This window comes from Mesoplodon bidens, assembly GCF_964165515.1.
Source record: "Mesoplodon bidens genome assembly, contig: HAP1_SCAFFOLD_349, whole genome shotgun sequence".
NCBI lineage: Eukaryota > Metazoa > Chordata > Mammalia > Artiodactyla > Ziphiidae > Mesoplodon > Mesoplodon bidens.
In genome coordinates, this window is record NW_027672382.1 from 424,725 (window position 1) to 447,285 (window position 22,561).

Consider the following 22,561-nt stretch of genomic DNA (forward strand, 5'->3'; position numbering starts at 1 on the left):
AACAAGAAGCATTGCAGGTACAAAGTTATCACTTTAAAGCTCTAGAGAAGATTATTTTTCAAACGGAAGGCTGATTGCAACACAGCACAGCTTGTGTGAGGGTTCTGTTTTCTCCTCCCATCTGCGTTGTATCCCCTTGAATGGTTCCTTAAGCTTAGACCAAGGTGAATGGTGGACATTTTAACTCTAAGAAACTAAAATCAAAACATGTCGTTAGTAATATATTTTTCTTTGCTTAGAAGCTTAGTATTTTAGATTTAGGGAGAAGCTTAGTGATCATAAGATAAGGAAATTGAGTTCTGAATGAATACAGTCAGCTGATTCAGTGCTCTTGTTTTACAGATGAGAAAATAGACAGTTCTAGTTGAACTCTCTTTTTTTTTTTTTTTTTTTTTTTTTTTTTTTTTTTTTTCTTTTTGCGGTATGCGGGCCTCTCACTGTTGTGGCCTCTCCCGTTGCGGAGCACAGGCTCCGGACGCGCAGGCCCAGCGGCCATGGCTCACGGGCCCAGCCGCTCCGCGGCATATGGGATCCTCCCAGACCGGGGCACGAACCCGTATCCCCTGCATCGGCAGGCGGACTCTCAACCACTGCGCCACCACGGAGGCCCCTGAACTCTCTTTTTATAAGAGGAAAATATGGCCTCATTTTAAATAAAAGTAAAGTTGAAAAAAGTTTTGATGTTGATATTCTCCTTTCCTAAAATCAAAAATATCAAGAAGCTACATTCTATTGCCAAATAAACCTGACCTCTAATGTCATTCCATACTTTTGTTTGTATGGACAGAAAAGAAAAATTGATTTTTATAAGAAATTTTTGCACCTCAAAATTAATATATTTATTTTATTTCAACTTTAATGCAGAGCTGAACATTTCTAGTAAATAAAGGAACACCATTTTGGGGGGACCTTGTCTTTGTGCTACAAAGTCCATGTTTAATTTTTTAAAATTATTTAATATGATTTTCTCTTCGTATGAAACATGACACTTGACAGGTTTCAGAACTAATTATCCCATTATTGTAGGACTACGGGAACTACTCTTTGATTTTCAAAAGAGAAAGTTAGATTTTTATTTTTTAATTAAAATTAATGATAATATAGAGAAATTTTAAGAAAATAACTTAGAAAATTATGAAATGTTAGAGTAGGAGAAATCTATAGTTCATGTAGAGTTACTCCCTTTCGTTTTATAAATGCGCACCTACAATTTGTAGAACGTAAGTGGTTTATTAGTAAATGGCAGAGTATGACTAGACCCTAGAGCATCTAACCCGCATTCCTTGTTATTTTAGATGTGGTGTATTCATTTCCTTCACGAATAGACCATGAGATTGTATTTGTAAAAGCAGTAATAGACAGTGGGGAAGTCCAAGAAGTTTAAACACTGGGACCACAGAATAGCAGATTCAGAATGCACTGAGAACCCTTTTAGCTCTTCTCTGTTTTGACAAGACACTACAATGATGGTATCAAAGTGTTTAAGTATATATGCACACAACTATCAAGAGATTTCAACATAGTTTTGAAAGAAGACAGGTGGAAGAGTGTGAAACTGAAGCAGTAGAACAGAGGAAAAGCATCACCTAGAATATGCACAGGGACCACGTGCAACTGAGGAGGATTCTGACCCCACCTGAAAAAGTAGCCCCATGCTCAGGTGCGCATGTAGGAGAGAGGGTGGAGTTAGTTAAAAGTGTGACCAATAGGGGAGCTCATTGAAGGGATGTGTTTGGAGGAGTGGACTCCCTGCCCCGCCCTAACCCTCCTGAAATGAGATGATTTCATTTTGAAGACAGTGAAACTGGCGAGAACTGGGGCAGCTACTGTGAGTTTTTACACCCTAGAAAACTGTTTTTGGGGGAGATCCTGTTACAGTTACTCCCCGCTTCTTCCTGCATAAGAAGCCAATCAATCGTTGACTTCAGGGAGCTTTCTGTGCTCATTCTTAAATAGAAAATAACTGTCATTTGCCTGTTAGTTGAGTAAAGCTTACAACATGAGAGAGGGGGAAAGAGTGCAAACATATCCTAGTAGGACCAGGGACAATTTAGGGCACAGAATAATTTAAGAAAAAACCCTAATTAGCATCCTGAGAGAGGTTTAAAAAGAGCTAGCAACTATAAAATAAGACTAGGGTATTAATGAAAAGGAGAATGGTCAGAAAGCAAGAGAGGTCTCCTGGAAATGAAAATATGGTTGCTGAAATAAATTCAGTAGGAATTTAAAAAATTTCTCAGTATATAAAAAAGAAAGACACAATGGAAAATGTGATAGAAATATGTTAGAGAGGCTGCATCTGGGAGATCCCACATGTTACTATTAGAAAGTCCAGACCCAGAAAAAAAATGGAGGGAAGCTGTCAAAGGGCAACAAAATTCCCCACAGCTGAAAGTAGACATCAGGCCTCAGATTGAAAATAGTTATGCAAGATGAGTAAGAATAGACTCATACCTAGGCACCCTTCATTGTGAAACTTTCAAATACTGAAAAAATAAATTAAAATAGAATAAAATACTGAGAGGATACATCCATTCCAGAGAGAAAAATACTGGTCACCTAAAAAAAAAGGTTACAATCTGACTTTATCATACTTGTCATGAGCACCATGGATCCTGGAAGGCATTAGAAAGATACCTCCAAAGTTTTTCAGGCACATAATTTTCACCCTAGGGGTTTGTATCCAGCCAAACTATCAGTCATAAGTGGAGGCTGAAGAAGATATTTTGTACCCAAAGAAATTTGAAAAATTGACCTCCTATGCTACACCTTAAGCTATTTATAGACATAATCCAGCAAAATGAGGCAATAAACCAAGAAGGAAGGTAATAGGGGATTCAGTGCAGATTGCAGCTAGTCTAGAGTGGAGAGGCTTCTATTGATTGTGTGATTGAGAGCTTAGAAACACCTTGAGGCATATCGTACTTACTAGGTGTTAGGCACTGTTGGAAGGGAGGATGGAGAGGAAGAGGAGAAGGAACTTGAACTCCAGAGGAGAAAAGGCTATACGGACATAAAGCTGAAGCACACTGAACTATGGTTGATTTTTAACCTACTATTGGTGAGGAAGGGAAGAATCCACTTCAACTTGACACTATAGATGTCCCCCTTTTCAGTGACACACAGGGGTAATGACCACCTATATAATTTGTTGTCCAAACCGGAACTTGTCCAAACTCCTTACACTTCAATAGTGTAAGGAGGCATTCTAATGCTGTAACATCAGGACAACAGGTATAAACTGGAACAGCCCAAGGCGGCTTGGGGTATGTGGTCACCCTGCACAAGGGCAGTGACACTGGCACAGTATGGAACGAGGTATAGTCTATACACAGAGACACAGTACATCTGCAGTGGGCAATATTAATTTCATTGTAATAATGGCAATACTGTCTTGGTTTGCAGCTTTTATTGCCAACTTGCATGTAATCACAAATAACTAAAGTAAACTATACTTAGTATGTATTAGTATTAACTTGGTATGTACTGAAATGTATTGTGTACTAGTATGTACTTAGCATATATTAGGCTCTAAGTGTTTTTGCATATATTAACTCATTTAATCCTCTGAATAGCCTTATGAGGTTGGTGCTAATATCATTCCCACTTTTGAGAGCAGGAAGCTAAGTCAGGGAAGGAACTTGCCCAGGCTGTACCTAATTTAAGGTTGGATCGAGGCTTTGAGTTTAGGCTCTCTGCCTGTTCTCTTAAACCTTACTCCGTACTGACTCTCAAGTAACAGAAGACTTAACTGCACATAGAACAGAATATAAATTTCAACTTTGACAACGTAACAGCTGGGTTTGGAAGGTAGACAGGAGGTAGAAAAAAGGGAAGATGGTAAGAATGTCCTCATTTTACAAAGCGTGACGTTGAGAGAGCTTCTAGTTGATCAACAATGTAGGTTTTTAAGTATATGACTACAAGTCAAAGAGATCATGAGCAGTGGAATAACTCATGATGACATAACTTTACTGAGCAGTGTGGACATAGGAAAGAGTGTAGAGGAACTAAACCCTTACTTATTAGTAAGTTAGAAAGTGAACTGATAACGCCTCCAATTTAGTGAGAAAATAGTCATGTAAGAGTATTACTTGGACATGGAGAAGAATTCAAAATAACAATAGTTGGACCTCCCTGATGGCGCAGTGGTTAAGAAACTGCCTGCCAAGGCAGGGGACACGGGTTCGAGCCCTGGTCCGGGAAGATCCCACATGCCACGGAGCAGCGAAGCCCGTGCACCAGAACTACGGAGCCTGTGCTCTAGAGCCCGTGAGCCACAACTACTGAGCCCACGTGCCACAACTACTGAAGCCTGCGCGCCTAGATCCTGTGCTTTATAACAAGAGAAGCCACCGCAATGAAGAGTAGCCCCCGCTCGCCGCAACTAGAGAAAACCTGCACGCAGCAACGAAGACCCAATACAGCCAAAAGTAAATAATAATAATAAAATAATAAAAAATAACAATATTTGATGTAAACCTCATAAAAAAGGAAATCCATACAGCCAGTAAACACAGAAAAGTGTACGACTTCATGAAGTAATAAGTGAAAAGTGAGTCAAAACCAAGGAAACTACATGTCAATCAGATTGACAAATACATAAATAAAAAGTCTGGTAGTATCAGGTATTGTAGACCTGAAGTACTATGGGAATCTTCTACCCTGTTTATACTGGAGTATAAATCGACACAACTACTTTGGAAAGCATTTAGCACTCTCCATCAACTGGAGGTATATAAATAGCCTGTGAGCCAGCAGCCCTCACCCCCGCCCTGTGTAAATGCACCAGAATAACGGGTACAGCAGGATTCCTGTCCATGATTTGCATTAGCACAAACTGAAAACAAACCAAATGTCCATTAAGAGTCAAAAATTAAATAAATGATGTGTATTTGTACAGTGGGAAAACTATCCAGCAATAAAATTGAATGAACTAGAGCTACAGGCAGCAATGTGGATGAATTTTTTAAACCAATGTTGAGAGAAAGAAATAAGATAGAAAAGACTTCATATACTATGATCCTGTACATAAAGTTAGATGTTGACACAACTAAACTCTTTTGTTAGGGATGCATGCAGGTTAAAGGAAATGACTGTCAAGAAGTGAGGTTGGTGTTTAACCGGGAAGAGGGAAGGAGCTTGTGATGAGAAAAGGATATGGGGGGTTTTTGCGATGCTGACAGATTCGAGTAGTGCTTATGTAAGTATTCTCTTTTTATTTGTCACATTGACAGTTTTGTTCTGTGCACTTCTCAGTACCCATATCGTATTTTACAATTAAAAACTGCGTAAAGAATCGGTCGCTTCTTGAGTGCTGGATGTGGGAGTGGGATGAGACCGTTTCATTTGAAGCCCTTCACTACTGTTTGCATTCGCATGTTCATTCATTCAGCATTAATTGCACATATTCTATGTACCAAGCACTCTTCTAATTTTATATGTGTTTTAACTCATGTAATTCTCACAAGAGCTCTGTAATATGGGAGCTTATGTCCATTTTATAGATGAGGAAGTTGAGGCCTAGAGTTATACAACTTGTCCAAGGTTATGTAGCTAATGGGTAGTGCCAGGCCCATTTGCCTCAGAGAATCTGAATATTTACAATATAATCTAAAAGAGAAATTTAATTACTAATTATAAGCAAAAAAATTGCACATTAAAGAAGATGACAAGTTTTCATCTATCCAGTTAGAGAAAAACACACAGTCTGTCTTTCACACACGTACATCTTATATGTACGTGTGTGGCAGGGATTTTCCTTATTAAGCAATTATTTATTGACCGTCTACGTTGTGCTAGGCACAGGTGCTGGGGATAAACACTTAATAAAATACACCCCCTATCTTCAAATAACTTGCACTCTAAGTGAGGAAGTAAGCCAACAGTTACAGTAGAGGTTATATACCAAGTGATACATCGCTGATGGCAGTGTAAAATCTCAGAAATCTTTTGGAAAGAAGTCTGGAGATAGGTACCTCAGAGCCTTAAAAATGTTAATTTGCTTTGATCTCAAACTCATTTTTATGGATTTATTGTAAGAATGTTATTCTCAATATGGAAAAAAGCCTTCATGCATAAAAACGGTTATTTTGTCTGATAATACTGAAAAGTTGGAAAGAATTTAAATCTGTAAAATGGTTAAGCAGTAAACCCACTCAGTGGAATATTTTGTAGCCCACACAAAAAAATCAAGGTTATGAATCCCCTGATTATATGAGAAATGATTGATTACAATGTTAAATGGAGAAAAGTTGAACATAAAATTTGATATCCAATATGATGGGAGCTTTGCCCCAGAAAAATCACCCTAGCTGGTGTACAGAAGGGTGGAATGGAGAGCAGATGGAAGGAAGGAAAATTATTCCAAAGCCTTATCATTAGTCTTACTTAAGTAATAGAATATCAAGCAATTTTACTTTCTAACTTTTTTGGTTCCATATTTCCATGTAAGGGACATGAATTCTGAATATTTTGTAGGAGGAGGGTACACTTTTTCACAAAAATTGAACACTGTGTTCTAATTCCCTCCATTAGAGGGAGAAACTGTTGCATGTAATTGCACTTTGATGTGCTATTTAGAACCAGTCAGGAATTTTAGTCTACTTTCCTCTGACCGTGCTGAGGGTTTTTTGTTTTTTTGTTTATTTGTTTAGAATTTCTTTGAAATCAGTTTTAGAAGATTGACTAAACCATTATATTAAAAGTAGAGGAATTTTGCAATTTTTTCCCCTTTTTCCCCATTGAAAACTTGACTGGCTTTAGTAATGAAACATTAAAGAATTTGAAGTTCTTAGACTGTCAATTTTTTAAACATGTTCTGAATATAAAAATATATGTTCATTGAGCAAATGTTTGAAAACAATGAATAACTTCTTGAAGGAAATAAAAGCCACCTCTGCATGTACACACACCTAATCTGTTCTTTTGTCTTAAAAAAGTATCAGAAATATTTTGCCATGTCACTAACTACTCTTCTACATCAGAGAATTTGATTAAGCTTATGCATCATCTCCCAGGAAAAACGCACAGATATATTTTGAATGTAGCACTCCTGAAGCCCATTCATGAACTCTGGTTGAGACCTCTTGTCATTCTTAGTGGCTTCATAGAGCATTCCTTCAGACGATGAGCTGTTTTTATTTAAACCAGTCCCAATTCGGAGGCTCTTAGCTTTCTTCTAGGGTTTGGTTATCAACAATCTTATGACATCATGTTGGTAGATAAATCTTTGCCCACATCTTTGATTTCCTTAGGGTAAACTCCTGATGTAGGATTGTTGTTAGGTACCAAAAGCTACTCTCCAGAAAGTGATACCAGCTCCTCTCCCAATGATGGCAGGTAATAGAGTTCCTCATTCTTTAAGTGATTGTTCAAAGCAGTTAACATGTATAAATATACCTTACTGTTTTCATAAGTATAGGTATTATGATTGTTTATCACTGCGTAAGAAACCACCCCAAAACAGTGGCCTAAAACAATGACAATCATTTATTTTGTTCACGAACCTGGAGGTTGAGTAGAATATTAATTCTTTTACTACACTCTTACTGACTGAAAACAATACCTATTTGACTAGCTCAGAGTTCTGTAGGTCAGAAGTCCAGGCACAGCGTGACTGGGCTTCCTGCTCAGATACACACGGGAACATGTGGGTTCCCTCCTGAGAGTGTTAAAGCACGTGAAATTTAAGTGTAAGATATTGAGCCCCAAACGCTGGATGTTCACCATAGTTTGTGTGGGCCACAGAGCTGAAATCAAGATGTCAGTCTGGCTGTGTTAGCGTCCAGAGGCTCTGGGAAAGAATGCCTACAGGCTTCTTCCGGCTTGTTGGCATAATTCAGATTCTGGAGTTGCAGGACAGAGGTCCCCATTTCCTTGCTGGCTGTCAGTCGGGGGAGAGTTTCAGCTCCTAGAGGCCTCTCGCTTGCCTTCTCTGCCGCAGCATTGGACTTCTTCAGAGCCAGCAATGGAGAGTCTCCCTCTTGTGCCTTTTGTACTTCAATTCAGGAAGAGTTCAGGTCCTTTTCGTGGGGTGCCTGAGTAGGCCACATCCACCTAAAGTAATCTCCCTATCTTAAAAGATCAACTGATTTTGAACCTTAATTCCATGTGCAAAATCCCTTCACTACAGCACCTACATTTAGAGTTTGATTGGATAAGTGGAAGGTTTGTGTACTTCAGTAAGTGGTCATCTTGGAGGCTCTGTCAGAATTCTGCCTATTGCAAGCAGTGTCCCCACTTCAAGGACCGAAGTGTCTTAGCTCCTAAAACTCCTAAGATAGTTTATCAGTGTTCATTTTATTTCAGTGACCTTGGTGAAGGGAAGACTACCACCGCCGTGAGCAGGAATGGCAGCCAGCTTCCTGAGTCCACAGTGTGGCTCTGCTACTTAGTGGTGTGACCTTGGCTGTGCTGCTCTACTTACTCTACTTCTCTGCCTCTGTTTCCCTCATCTGTAAAATAACATGGAGTTAGTGATCGTTCTTTCCTCGTAGGGTTTTTTGTTTTATAAATTTATTTTTGGCCGCGTTGGGTCTTCGTTGCTGCTCGCCAGCTTTCTCCAGTTGCGTCGAGCGGGGGGCTACTCTTCGTTGCGGTGCGGTGGCTTCTCTTATTGCGGAGCACAGGCTCTAGGCGCGCAGGCTTCAGGAGTTGTGGCACGTGGGTTCTAGAGCGTAGGCTCGGTAGTCGTGACGCACAGGCTTAGTTGCTCTGCGGCATGTGGGTTCTTCCTGGACTAGGGCTCGAACCCGTGTCCCCTGCACTGGCAGGCGGATTCTTAACCACTGTGCCAGTAGGGAAGCCCCCTCTTAGGGTTTTGATGATTCGATTATTTAATACCCAGGGAACTCCAGGAACAGTGCTTGACTGTAAATTGCTTTAAAAGTGATTACTTTTTTAAAACATGCTTTTGAATCTGCAATTATGCAATTCAGGTATGCTAAGCAGGTTCGTTAATAGGACTTCCTGCTATAAAGAGACCCACAAATAAAAATAGAATTTTTCTTTCTTGGTCGTAATTTCTTATTTCTGACTTACTATGTTATATGCATATGCCTTTTATGGTGGGCTGCCACAAATTTATGTTGGAAAGAGTGGAATTTAAATAAATCTTTGCAAATTTGATAGATTTTGATCATTCATTTCACTGGCATGGTATAATATGACCAGTAGCAGACTAAAATCTGAGTTCACTTCTGGCTCTGCCCCTAAATCCTGATGAGACCAATAGCTGGAAAGGCTTTTGGATATTATACTATGAATTACTTATAATATTGACTCTGTTTGTTTAGGAAACCCTGGAGGAGTGCCTAAAGCAGTTAAAGGAGGAAAGAGTAATAAGACTGAAGGCTGATAGACGAGTCAGTGAGGTAAACACGTTTCATCTGCTTTTGAGAGTGTTTTGGTTTTATTTTGATTTGATTTTAAGCCATATACACATATTTTGTAAGCTTTAAAACTGTAATATGTTGCAAATCGGTGGTATCATATGGACTTTTGCATTTACTGGTATTTAGTGATCATATGATCTATATTCCAGAAAGCATGTTTTTAAAGATGTGAAAATCTGGTTTTGTGTATGTGTGTGTGTGTGTGTGCTTTTATATGACATTAGCTTATTTCCTGTTCATGATTCTTTGATGCAAGAAGGCACTTTCTGTGCATGTATTGTATATACAGTAACATAAAAGACATGATGAGACTCTCCTGGCAATGAATTAGGAAAGTGAATCATTTAAATAAATTTAAGATATTGGAAAATTTCTAAGAATGCAATGAAAGATAAAAATATATACTATGAGAATTACATTAGGTAATGTGCATGAAAGCAGGGCATAATCTAAAAAGTTCTATCTAAATATAATTTATCACAGGGTGAGTGTAGGGAGGAATTTTTAAAAGTGCATCCAGTGGATTGGCAGACACTCATTCAATAAATGTTGAGTACCTGCTCATGTAAGGCAAAAGGGGCATCATGAACATTAACGGCCTTTCTGAGAAATACGAGAGTTGAGCTTACAGGGGGTTTTAAGTGCGTAGATGCTGAGCGGAAGGGGAAGAGTGCACGGGGGTGAATATGTTCAAGAAGCCAAAGAAAATATTGGTGATCGTACATTTAATAAATTGGGTTGGGTATGATTTAGGACTTTTAAACGTAAGCATTAGATATTTTACTCACTAAAGTTAATTCTTAACATTCATCAGAGTTGTAATATGTTTTGTTCAAATCAGATTCTATAATTCACTTTCTAATTTAAGGGAAACTTAAAGCAGGTCATTTTCTAATGTGGAATGAGGCTCCATTATGAATTGAACCAGTTAGAAATGTGATCTTTTGTGAAAGATCATTAATAAAACGGTAACTTGGGTTTATTTATATACCACCTAAGTGTTATATAAGAAACTTTGTTGGGTGCCTGTGGGCTTTGGTTATTATGTGATATGGTCTCTGTCTTTACTGGCGGAGGGTTACATTAATTATAAAATAATTACATTTTGAGTGTTTTAGTTTTGTTCCTTGAAACTAGGCAAGACTACTTTTTCTTTGTTTGTTGTTTTTTGGGTTTTTTTTTGCGGTATGTGAGCCTCTTACTGTTGTGGCCTCTCCCGTTGCGGAGCACAGACTCCGGACGCACAGGCTCAGCGGCCATGGCTCACGGGCCCAGCCGCTACGCAGCATGTGGGATCTTCCCAGAGTGGGGCACGAACCCGTGTCCCCTGCATCGGCAGGCGACTCGCAACCACTGCGCCACCAGGGAAGCCCAAGGCAAGACTACTTTTGATGACAATGAGAAAAAATCATGTCAGACGTTTTCAGTCTTCTTGTATAGCTGGAACATGAAAATGCCCAGTTAAGAAACACAACTTTCTCTTTGTCTGAAGCCCTTCATGCCCACTCATTGACAAGCATGATCCTGGATGATGAAGGTGTTTGGGGCAGCACTGAGAATTCTTTTCAGAAGTTCCATGCTTTCCTGGTTCTCCTTAAAGATGCTGGGTTAGTTCATTTCTCTTCATGGCATTCTTCTCTTTGCGACTCTAATGGTAGTTTGCTGAGGAACTGGAGCAATTTTCATCACTTACATGGCTATATTTAGCCAAATTTAGTGTAATTATAGGTAATATAGTTGACATTTTAAAATGAGGAATTAAATTTTTTAAGAAATGCAAATAGGGAAGCCTGCTTTGGTAGAGTGGGGAGCCCATTATAAAAGAGTAACCTGTAGACAGAGTAATTAGTAGGTATAGTTGTTTTGTAAAGACTAAATTAAAGGCAGTTTTCATTGAAAATAGTCGGGAATGCATAAGAATTTTCCTATCTTTCACTTCTTTTGCTTGTTTGATAAGTTTGAATTAAAGTTATCTTTGCCTTAGACATAAAAATGATTATTAATCTGCAGGGGAGATATAGGTCAGTGGTTCTCAACCGGGAGCAATTTTGCTGAAAGAGGGAAGTGGAGATTGATAGTTGATGGAGTGGTGTTTTGTCAGTGAATGAATTGGTGTTGGTGTTGGGAAGGAAGGAACAAACACATTCTTGGAAACTGGAGGAAAGGTGGTAAAGAAGTGTAGGAATGGAGGTGTGACAGGCAGTGGACAGGGTGCATGGAACATATTGAAGCTTCTAGTGAGACAGTGGGATGTCTCCTAGAGGATGAATCTGGAAATGGCTGAGGATTTGGGGGAGAGAGAGGCTTGTAGTCTGGAGTAGGATGTTAGCTTTTAAGATTTTAGAAGTAGGGCTTCCCTGGTGGCGGGGTGGTTGAGAGTCCGCCTGCCGATGCAGGGGCTATGGTTTGTGCCCAGGTCTGGGAGGATCCCGCATGGCGCGGAGCGGCTGGGCCCGTGACCATAGCCACTGAGCCTGCGCGTCCGGAGCCTGTGCTCCGCAATGGGAGAGGCCACAGGAGTGAGAGGCCCGTGTACCGCAAAAAAAAAAAAAAAAAAAGATTTTAGAAGTATTTCATGATTGTAAGTCTGGGGAAATCTAAACTGCTCTTCTGTGATTATAATAACCTTTGTCTTTTCTCCTTTCCTCCTCTCGTCTAGCCTTGGGCAGTTGGCCACAATGGCTGGTATAGATCAGTCAGATTTTCATTTACTAGGTCGTCCCCAGATGAATTCTCCTGTTAGTAGTCCACCTAAAGAAGAAAAGAAGGCACTTGAAGAAGGAAAATCAGAATCAAAACAGGGTGCCCCATAACAAATGCAAAATAGCCAAGTAAATGGACAGAACAGCACTTAATGATTCTAAGAGTGATTAGCAAAAAGGAAATGACCAAGTCAGCGAGAAAACAATAACGATCAGTCTCTAATAGTTCACATGCCCGGGAGCTAGAAGACTCTGGAATCCTTTCGAAATCTGAGATTAGTAAATGTGGGCCCATTTCATGATACTGTACTTTTGTAAATAAGGAGACTGGAAGTTCTTGAGAAAATTTATGAGTTAAAGCAAACTATCCTTAATGAAGAAAGAAGACATTAGAGAAAATATATCCAGATTTTAAATTGTATAAATGTCTATTCTGTTCATATTTTATCTAGGTTTCTATTTGTATGCAGTCAGCTTACAATGAAGGAACACTAATGAAGGTACACATACTGATATAATTTTTAAAATAAGTAGTCCAGACATAGCTAATAGGTAACATATTAGAGTGAATCACCTGGTTATGGGAATGGGAGGGGAAAACCTGTCAGCTTTTCCTCTAGCCTTACTTGGAGCCCCCATCAGCCCATCTCAGAGTGGTCTTGGGAACTGACAGCTTGAGAACACAGTCTGGTCACAAACTATATACGGTTTACATGTGCCTGGAGGATAGAAAAGACATTAATTATCCTACAGAATAGGGTTTTATTTTTAGTGAGGGAAAGGAAATGGGTAATAACTACCCCAATCACCAAAGTCTGAAAACGTAGCGGACATAGCCTTGGATATAGCTAGGTTAAGCTGAGAATCACTTGGCAAGATATAATTACAAAAAAAACTGGCTCTGAAATCTTCTGATTAATCAATTGACTGTGTTAATAATAAGATTACAGAGTAACATTGAAGTTTTGAACTCTACTTTTTAATGGTTGGCTTTGTTCATCACTGAATTTTTGTCTTGTCTTTTGTCTTCCCCTCCACTTTCCGAAAATTACAGGTGATGCTAGGATTCCTTTGCCTCTCGACTCCTTCCGTGTCCCAGCGTCTACTCAGGAGGCCTTAGAAACTTCCAAAGACAACCTGGGGGTCCCAGTCACAGAGCAGCGGCAGGAGTCTTTTGAAGATTTCATTGCTAGAACATATTCTCCTTCAGCAGACGTCATTTCTGGAACTGGAAGTCAAAGAAAAGAAGAGGAATTATCTAGAAATAGCAGGTCTTCTTCAGAGAAAATGAGCAAAGCAGGTGAATAGACCAAAAACTACTCTGCTAAGAAACAACCTGGGAAGGACCTGCATTCCTGCTCTGACTCACCTGTAAAGCAGAAAAGCAAAGGAATTGGGCAAAATAATTCTTTGGTTAATAAACCAATTAAAAGTGAGTCTTCGAGAAAACACATTTCTGTTAAGAAAGAGAGTAGAATAGTGACTGTGTCATCAAAGACAACTAAAAGTAAACTCAGTGTACTAGAACAGTCTGAAAGTGATACTCTTGGATCTGATTGTGAATTTCAAGAAAGCATCCATACTCTATCACACCTAACGTAGGTCTAAATCTTTTAAAATTATGTTTTTGCCTTCAAATTTTCATAAATTACTTATGTTATTATTATAGCATATGGTGTTTTCAGTTACTTGACTGGAAGCCATTAGAGAAAGATTTTTTTATCTATACTTTTTTATTATAATGAAAGTTTGGGTGTACTTTTCCTTGTAACACTTTGCACCATTCATTCAGCTAGTGTTTACTGAGGGCTTCATATGTACAGTACTTTTCTGGGTGCTGTTGCTTTCAGCAGTGAACAAAATAAAGCCTTTACTCTCCTGGAACTAGCACTCTGTGGTGGCAGAAAACATAAACAACAAAGCAGGCTAAGGGTTAAAAAGAGATGGGAATAATAAATGGAATAGTTTTACCATTTGGTTAAACATCAAACTATTATATAAATCACACGGCCAGAAGCCATTGACATATTTTAATTCATAATAACCAGAGAGCCTCAAACATTTACCAAGGCACTTAACCGTGTTTATGGATTACAGCAACGCTCTGAGGTAGGGAACTCTTACCATCCCCATTTTATAGATGAACAGTCTGAGGAGACATTATGTGAGTTGCCCAGAATTACACAGCTATAAGTAAGTGGGAAGTTGCAATGTGACCCGAACCCATGCTCTTTTTTTTTTTTTTTTTTTTTTTTTTTTTTTTTTTGGCTGTATGTGGGCCTCTCACTGTTGTGGCCTCTCCCCTTGTGGAGCACAGGCTCCGGACGCCAGGCTCAGCGGCCATGGCTCACGGGCCCAGCTGCTCCACAGCATGTGGGATCTTCCCGAACCGGGGCACGAACCCGTGTCCCCTGCATCGGCAGGCGGACTCTCAACCACTGCGCCACCAGGGAAGCCCCTTTTTTTTTTTTTTAATGTATGGACTTTATTATCTTTCATTTGTTTCTGATTTATGTGAATTTTTTCTTTAAAGATTTTTTATGCTGTCAACCATTTTTAAAGTGTTTATTGCATTTGTTACAGTATTGCTTCTGTTTTATATTTTGGTTTTTTGGCCTCAAGGCATGTGGGATCTTAGCTCCCCGACCAGGGATTGAACCCTCACCCCCTCCATTGGAAGGCAAAGTCTTAACCACTGGACCACCAGGGAAGTTCCCCTTATGTGACTATTTTTCTGGCAATTTTTTTAAATTTTATTTTTTATTGACATACACTTGAATTACAGTGTTGTGTTAATTACTGCTGTACAGGAAAGTGACTCAGTTACACATTTATGTACATTCTTTTTCATATTCTTTTCCATTACGGTTTATCACAGGATATAGGATATAGTTCCCTGTGCTCTACAGTAGGAACTTTTTGGGTTTTTTTTAAATACATGCACTTTTTAAAAATAAATGCATGTATGTATTTATTTTTGGCTGTGTTTGGCCTTTGTTGCTGCACTCGGGCTTCCTCTAGTTGAGGTGCACATGCTTCTCATTGTGGTGGCTTCTCTTGTTGCAGAGCACGGGCTCTAGGTGCCTGGACTTCAGTAGTTGTGACATCCGGCTTAGTTGCTCTCTGGCATGTGGGATCTTCCCGGACCAGGGCTTGAACCCATGTCCCCTGCATTGGCAGGCGTATTCTTAACCACTGCGCCACCAGGGAAGTCCCACGTAGGACCTTTTTGTTTATCCATCCTGTATATACACCAGTTTGCATCTGCTAATCCCAAACTCCCAATCCAACCCTCTCCCACCCCCTCCTCCTTGGCAACCGCTAGTCTATTCTCTATGTCCCTGTTTATGTTTCTGTTCACACATAGGCTGTAACCAGGCTCTTAATTACTTTGTTATCCTGTTCCCTTGTTAAGAAGGGTTTAAGGAAGGCACAGAGAGAAGCCAGTGACCACTAGAAGTGCAAAAACAGTGGGGCTGTCAGAAAGCACACCTGTCTCCTTCCCCCATTGTGAGCAGAATTTTTAAACGGCAGAGTATGTAAGAGTATGTGATGACACATCTCTGGATTAAATTATGTCTCCCTGGTAAAACATGTACACGTAAGTCTTTAGTTCAATCAGAGTGAAAGGTGAGATCAGAGAAAAGCTGGAGTGTCAGATTTCTTGTAGAAGGTCCTGCCTGATTGTTACTAAGAGGGCTACTACAGTACTAGTTAGTTCATTAGTCATGGGTTGAGTGTTAGAGGAGTGAAACAATGAGCAAGATGTAGTGTTGGCCCTTTAGCAGTGGAGTCAGAGGGGAAGACGCACAGCAGATGTCTCATCCTGCACGTGACCTGCTGTGACGGGCATATTCAGGGCGTTTAGTCAGTGTTTGTGGAAGAAGAGGGGGAGCCGTGAGGCAAAGAAAAGTCATCAAAAGGGGCAGTCCCTAAGCTAAGTCTTAAAGGACTCGTGAGAAACTGGTGAGTCAACCGGTGAAAGGCAAGGATACTCAAGGCAGAGTGGACAGCGGAAGTCCAGAGCCGTGAGTGTGCGAGGGGTGTGTTACAGAGCCACAGGCACAGGCTCTGGAGGATCAGTGCAGTGTCCCCAGGCAGCGGCAAGTGCCCCTAAAGGAGGCAGCGAGGAGGAGGAGAGCATGTCTTAACCAACCATGTGCGTGGAGCTGGTTTCCTCAGAAAATAGCTAAGAATGGAAAGGACAAGTTCGGGTGGCATTTTAGACCACTGACGTCAGTATGGATGAGGAATCTGAAGAAGCCTGGAGATAATTATGCCCCACTCTTCTGAGGAGCAGTGCTTTATATTTTCAAGTGGGATTTTCACGCTGCCACCTCCTCTCCTGTCCCTACTGAAAGGTTTATAGGCCGGCAGAAGGGAGAACCTGGCTTAAGTAAAGTTAATCAGGTTCCTTTACTGTACAGCTTCTCGGGGCTGCTGTAGGCTAATGTTCATTCTGGATCGTCACAGCAGGCGTATGGTACACAGCCATCCTCAAAGCTATTTGACCCTAGAGTCCTTTTTTAATAGAATGTCTAACAACTGGTTCCACCGAAGAGCAATTTCGTAACTTCTAGACCAGGTAATAGCAAGAAGAAAGGGGTCTGAAATAAGGTATAAATGAAGGGAGGAAATAAGTTCTAATTGTATTTAGGAAATTACCAGCAAGACTTGACCTTGGGAAGTAAGGAAGAAGTAGGAGGCGGAGGCTGAACCCCCATCTGTGTGACTAAGGTTGGGTGGTGGTATCATTGAGTTTGGAAATAGGGGATAAAGAACTGAAGTGGGGAAAAGACTTTAGTTCTGGACATGTAGAATTTTGAAGCACCTGTAGAATTCAGAAGACAAACTGGTAGATAACTGGACATGCACGTGAAGACATGGAAAGATAAAAATTTGAATGTCCTCAGCACATATCAGCAGTCATTAAAATCATGAAAATGGATGAGATGTCAGAGAACTGTGAGTCCTGACAACGTTTAAGTGATAAGCAGAGGAAGAATTCTGGGAAGGAGAGAGGTGATAGAGATTCAAGAAGGAGGAAGGAGATGCCAGCGTCGTCCTTCAGAGACTGTGAGTGTCCATTGGATTTGGGCAGTTAGGTCCCCAGTGACCTGAGAGCAGTGCAGGGAAGTGGTGGACAAAAAGCCAGATGGCAATAAACTGAGGGTGTAGGGCTGCCTGTCGGGGCCAGGCGGGGCTAGTGAGGACAGTGGGAAGAGGCTGCTCTCAAGGAGTTTGGATGAAAAGAGAAAATAATTAGCAAAAAAGAATTTTTTAGAATGAGAAGGACTTGTATTTTATATGTTGAAATGAAGGAACCAATAAAGGAGATCCTGAAGATGTAGATAATAATTTAGAGAATTGGGGAAACACGGACATATGAATAAGAAAAAAACCTTGCACAGTATATAAAAATCACTTGTATCCTTCGAGCTGGATGGATACTGGTAAGTTTGGGAGGAAATAAAGGTAAGAAGAGATAGAAGTTAAAGAAGTTTATACTGATAGCCTCAGTTTTCTTTGACCAGATTTTTCAGAGACACATATATACACATACATAATTACCGTTTGAAAATTCTTTCATAGTTACATGTTTTATTAATCATGTCTGAGAAAAGTCACTGATTTTCATTTTGTACAGCATTATCTTGTAAGGACAAGATACAGTGACAACTTCCATGCTTTTTGCATATCAGAGCTGACACTGAAAGTATCTGCATAATTGAATTTTCACTTCTTATTTGTAATAAGTTTATCCTTAGGAGGATACTTTCATAGTGTTTGATCACAGATGAGTTTGGGCATTGCTATCACTCAATAATGTGAAGCATCTGTCAGGTTCTCTCCTACACTATATATTCATATTTTGTCCGTTAAGCAAATATTTATTGGCGGCCTGTGGGAATAAGATACACCTAGGTCCTCTTTCCTTGGTATATTCACAAAAGCCTCTGAAACTAAATTTCCAAGTCAGGCCATACTAAGGCCTGGCATAATAAGTTTTCATTGTTAACAGTTTTTTTGTGTTTGTGGGGGTTTTCTGTTTTTATTTTTTTGAAGCAAGGATAAGACACTGTCTTAACTCAGTAGTTGTCCATTCATTAACAAGTCAAAGAAGACATTGATGAAGCATGGTATTTTGAATATCCTTTCCACAGAATAGGTAATGGGCCATCCTGAAACTCTGGTGAGATGCTTATCATTTTCAGATTTTGGAGTGGCTGAGAAAACCCTATTACACCTTGAATTATCACTAGAAACATGAATTCAGCCAAATAAAAACAGTGCCTCTGCCTACTGAGGTGGTCAATTTCCATCTCAACAAAAGTGACCATTTCTCCTTTAGATTAAAATCAAGAAAATCCCCTCTGTCCAGGATGCAATAATGGGGTGCACGAAAGAGGAAAACTGAAGCTATTCCCTCTTTACACCTGAACAGTGAATTCATTCTGATATCAAATATTTGTTATGATTCTGTTATGACCAGGTGCTTTATTATTTAGAGATCAAGTTACTGTTCATTCTTGGTAAGTAAGAAAAATCCACGTTTTAGGACTCTGAATAGTAACTTTATATATATTATATATATATATATTAAAAATAAATATGTATATTATATGTAATATATATTCCACCTATTCAACAAAATTGTAACTTTCATCATCTCTTACGAATGATGAACTGTATTCACTCTTTGGAAAGGGCTTATAGGGAATTAAAGTCTCCATATACTTTTTATATAAGACCGTGGAAACCAAATTCTCAACTGGGAGCAAACTTAGGTTTTGCTATGAAGGTTTATGCTTGCCTGGCCTTAGAGGGGTAGGCCAGGAACTCAAGTTTTTTTCCTCTAAGTTACTTTCATTGATGCCACCCTGAAAAAATTTGGAGGGAGTATTTTTGAAATAGCTTTATCTCAGTAACCCTTTAAAAAGGCTTCAGGGTATGGGGAACATAACTGTCAAAATGTTCAAGCAACTCTTGTTGATTTAAGTGTAATGGATCAGGAGCAATACAGGAAGGAGCTGGGTACAAAAGACAAAAGGCGTGAGGCTATTTCATGTATTGTTTTTGGCTTATTGTACAAAACAGAGAAAGTCTCATACACTCGCGCAGCCAAGGTCCCCTACTGTTCTCTCCTTTTAGTAGAAATAAAAGAGAGCTCGTTTCTCAATAGCAGCATTCTATCCTTAAGTGGGTACACAGTGATATTCTGATGGTCTCTGGAGCAGAGAATAATTCCGTGGCAGCTCTGACCTCCAGTCACCGGGTTCTCTGTAACTTAGTCTTTCATGGCCAAGGACTATAATCATTATTTCGATTTATATTTAGCATCTCAAAATGGAAAGGATTCCATGGACAACAAAACAGGAAGTGATTTCATGAAGTGTTTTAGTATGGATAAAACAATAAACTATAAAAATACAAATCATCAGTAAAGCTTTTTCTTTCCGGAGAACTATATTCAGAAATTAATGTAAGCCTCTAAGGTGCGCATGTGTGTTTTTTCACCCATGATCATGTTTGTATGTGTGCGCATTCCACTGCTACAGGAGACATGTAAAATGATATCAGATTTGCTACTATATGCAGTACTGGTTTCTCCCAAGAACTGTGTGCTCGCAGGGTTCGTTCAGGAAGGTGAGTGTCCTACCACCACATCACAGTCATATCTCATCACCTTCGGCAGGTTTAGTTGACACTTTAACCTCACATGCAGGCTTATTAAGTTAGTATTACTCATCAGAACTTGCTTACTAATGAAACAAGCTGAATTAGCCACTGCAGAATCATATTTGGAAATTCAATGAAAATTTTACATTTTTAATAAAGGCCCAGAAATATTATTTCAGAGCAGGTGGTACAGAAAACTGTGGTCAAATTTGACATTCATTCATCATTGAAGTGTGGAACGTGACAGGTGAAAATTGATATTGATTTCTTTCCTCTAATATTTGGAAGAGTTCTAACAGGTAAATCAAATGAGATAACAAGACATATCAGTCTCACTCATTTCTATGATCACATCCTCCCCACATATCACTCCTTCACCTGCCATGTTTTGAATAATTCAATGCCCATAGTCTTTCCTGTCCAGTGTATTATAAGACACACTCAAGCTGGGTTTCCATCATATTAGACTGAAAGCTGAACATTTTAGGAAGGATTATTTAAAACCAAATGCGTCTTGAGCCCAACAGCCTATGAAACCAAACAATCCTGGGAGTTCAGTTGGATTCAGAAAATTCAGTAATCCTATTTGATGTATGTTAACCGTATCAATATTAACAACCTTCTGCTGGATTTCACCACTGATTTGAGAGCTGAGTTACTACTGGTCTTGTATTTTACCTAGTTGTGAAAGCACTGAGAGAGTTGTTCTTGGGTTGAACTTGACCTGCCTCTGGGAATGCTCTCTGTTCTATCCATCTTGAAAAGCTTTATTCAAGTGCATTTCTCTGCCTGCCTTCTCTTCACTTGCACCCCTTGGGAAAACGAAAGATGCTCAAATATAGATGTAAACACTGCAGGTGCTCTGCTTGGCAATGGTGTCTTTCAGCTTCCCAATAAAAAATTATATTGCTGACCACCCATTTGACTGAAAAGTGACTCATTTTACTGACAGATATCTGGATTGAGATGCCAAAAGAAATAGGTCATTTCAAATTTCCTTTTTAAGTCATAGCTTTGTGTTGCAACACTACTTGTTCAAAACTTAGATCATGAAGGTTCCTTCCTATGACCTCCAAATAATTAAAATGTTCTTCAATAGGCTATATAAAAAGCAAGCAGACGGGCTTCCCTGGTGGCACAGTGGTTGGGAGTCCGCCTGCCGATGCAGGGGACACGGGTTCGTGCCCCGGTCCGGGAGGATCCCACATGCCGCGGAGCGGCTGGGCCCGTGGGCCATGGCCACTGGGCCTGCGCGTCCGGAGCCTGTGCTCCGCAACGGGAGAGGCCGCAGCAGTGAGAGGCCCGCGTACCGCAACAACAACAACAACAAAATAAATAAAATAAAGCAAGCAGAATATTCCTAATTATCAATCTTTCTCTTGAGTCATATAGTTCTTGTAATTTCAAGGAAGAGAAACTCAAATGGAAAGTGTACAATAGCCAAGCATACCAGCACTATTATCTAACCATTCAGCAATTTTCTCTGCCAAGTCACTCTGAACCTTAGACTACTGAGGATGTCTTCTTAATTAATTTTTAAAGTTCTCCTCTTTTGAGTTAAAAAATGGTCACAATTTTATAAGTAAAATTAAAGAAAAATACCAAAGAGAACATCTGAGATGTTTCCATTAGGCATTATATATATATACATAAATTTAATAGATATACATATGTAAATGCACTGGGATACATCTCCATCTTCTGTGTCAGTCGGACATAGGTCCGTTTTCTTAGGAATAGGGAACTCCTTTCACAATGGAAGTGAGGAAATTGGCAAATGTACACCATATAAGTACTTTTCGATGGTAGTGACCAAGTTCTCAAAACACACACACACACACACACACACACACACACTGAAGAATATCAGAACACTTAACATTTCAAAGACACAGGAAGAGAAATGCAAGTTTCCCCTAGAAAGCCTTTTGTTTTTTTGAAGTCAGAATTCTGAAAAGATGTTTTTATCAAGCCAGCTTTTTCTAACTTAACTGCATATGCAATAAAAGAGTCCTATCTTAGTCATTTTTAGGGCAAGATTTTCTTTAAGTCCCAAGAAAGTAAGCACTTGTAAATGTAAATTTTGTATGTACATAAACCTGGCCAGGATATCCGTTGGAGGCTGGAAATCTGTTGTTGTTCCTTTTCCTTTTGTATTGAAAGCTAAGTTCCCCATTCTGAGTTCAATTTGTGAAGATCACTTTTATTTTGACAAACTCTATTAAAGTAGCCAATTCAAGGAAGACAGGTTAGTCTTCCACCTAATTACCCAGTCCAACTTTTTCTCAGTGTCTTTCACCTGAGCAAAGTCTCCCCAGTCTTTCAACTGAGGATAAACCACGCAGTGTGTAAACTGAGCAAGATCTTCCCAGTGTCTTTTAAGTGAGGCTAACCCACTTGAGCAAAAGTCTTCCCAGTGTTTTTCTACCGAGGTTAAGCTCTCAGTGTTTAAACTGAGTAAAAATCTTCCCAGTGTCTTTCACTGAGGATGACCCAGGTACTTCTTCTTGAAACCAAGTTTCAAGGATAACCTACTACTCAAGAGAAGAGTTTAACACCACTGAATAAAACTTAGGATCATCAACCAAAACTGGAGATCCAAGAACCAGGAGATACTCACCCAAATTCGTCTGGACTCTCTGAGAAAGCGGACAGGCCCAAGAAGCCTCTGCTGGTGCCAGGACTCTGGATCCTCATAGAGTTCAGGCAAAGAAGAAAAGTCTGCTCTGGGCCCCTTCATTGGTTGCCAAGACTGCTGACTGAAAACTATGCACAACCCAAAAG

At 39.7% G+C, this 22,561-nt stretch overlaps 1 long non-coding RNA gene and 1 pseudogene across 2 annotated transcripts in view; one reads left to right on the plus strand and one right to left on the minus strand.

Moving 5' to 3' along the window:
• Nucleotides 1-13,078: 13,078 nt before the first annotated feature.
• Nucleotides 13,079-14,340, plus strand: LOC308610292 (centrosomal protein of 78 kDa-like; annotated as a pseudogene). Its single transcript has one exon. The product of its transcript is annotated as a centrosomal protein of 78 kDa-like (transcript).
• A 7,806-nt stretch (nt 14,341-22,146) lies between these two features.
• LOC308610282 overlaps nt 22,147-22,561 on the minus strand; it is a 41,914-nt gene continuing 41,499 nt past the window's right edge. The window contains exon 4 of the long non-coding RNA XR_014014496.1: nt 22,147-22,536. This is a non-coding gene — a long non-coding RNA (uncharacterized lncRNA). The remainder of the gene's footprint in view (nt 22,537-22,561) is intronic.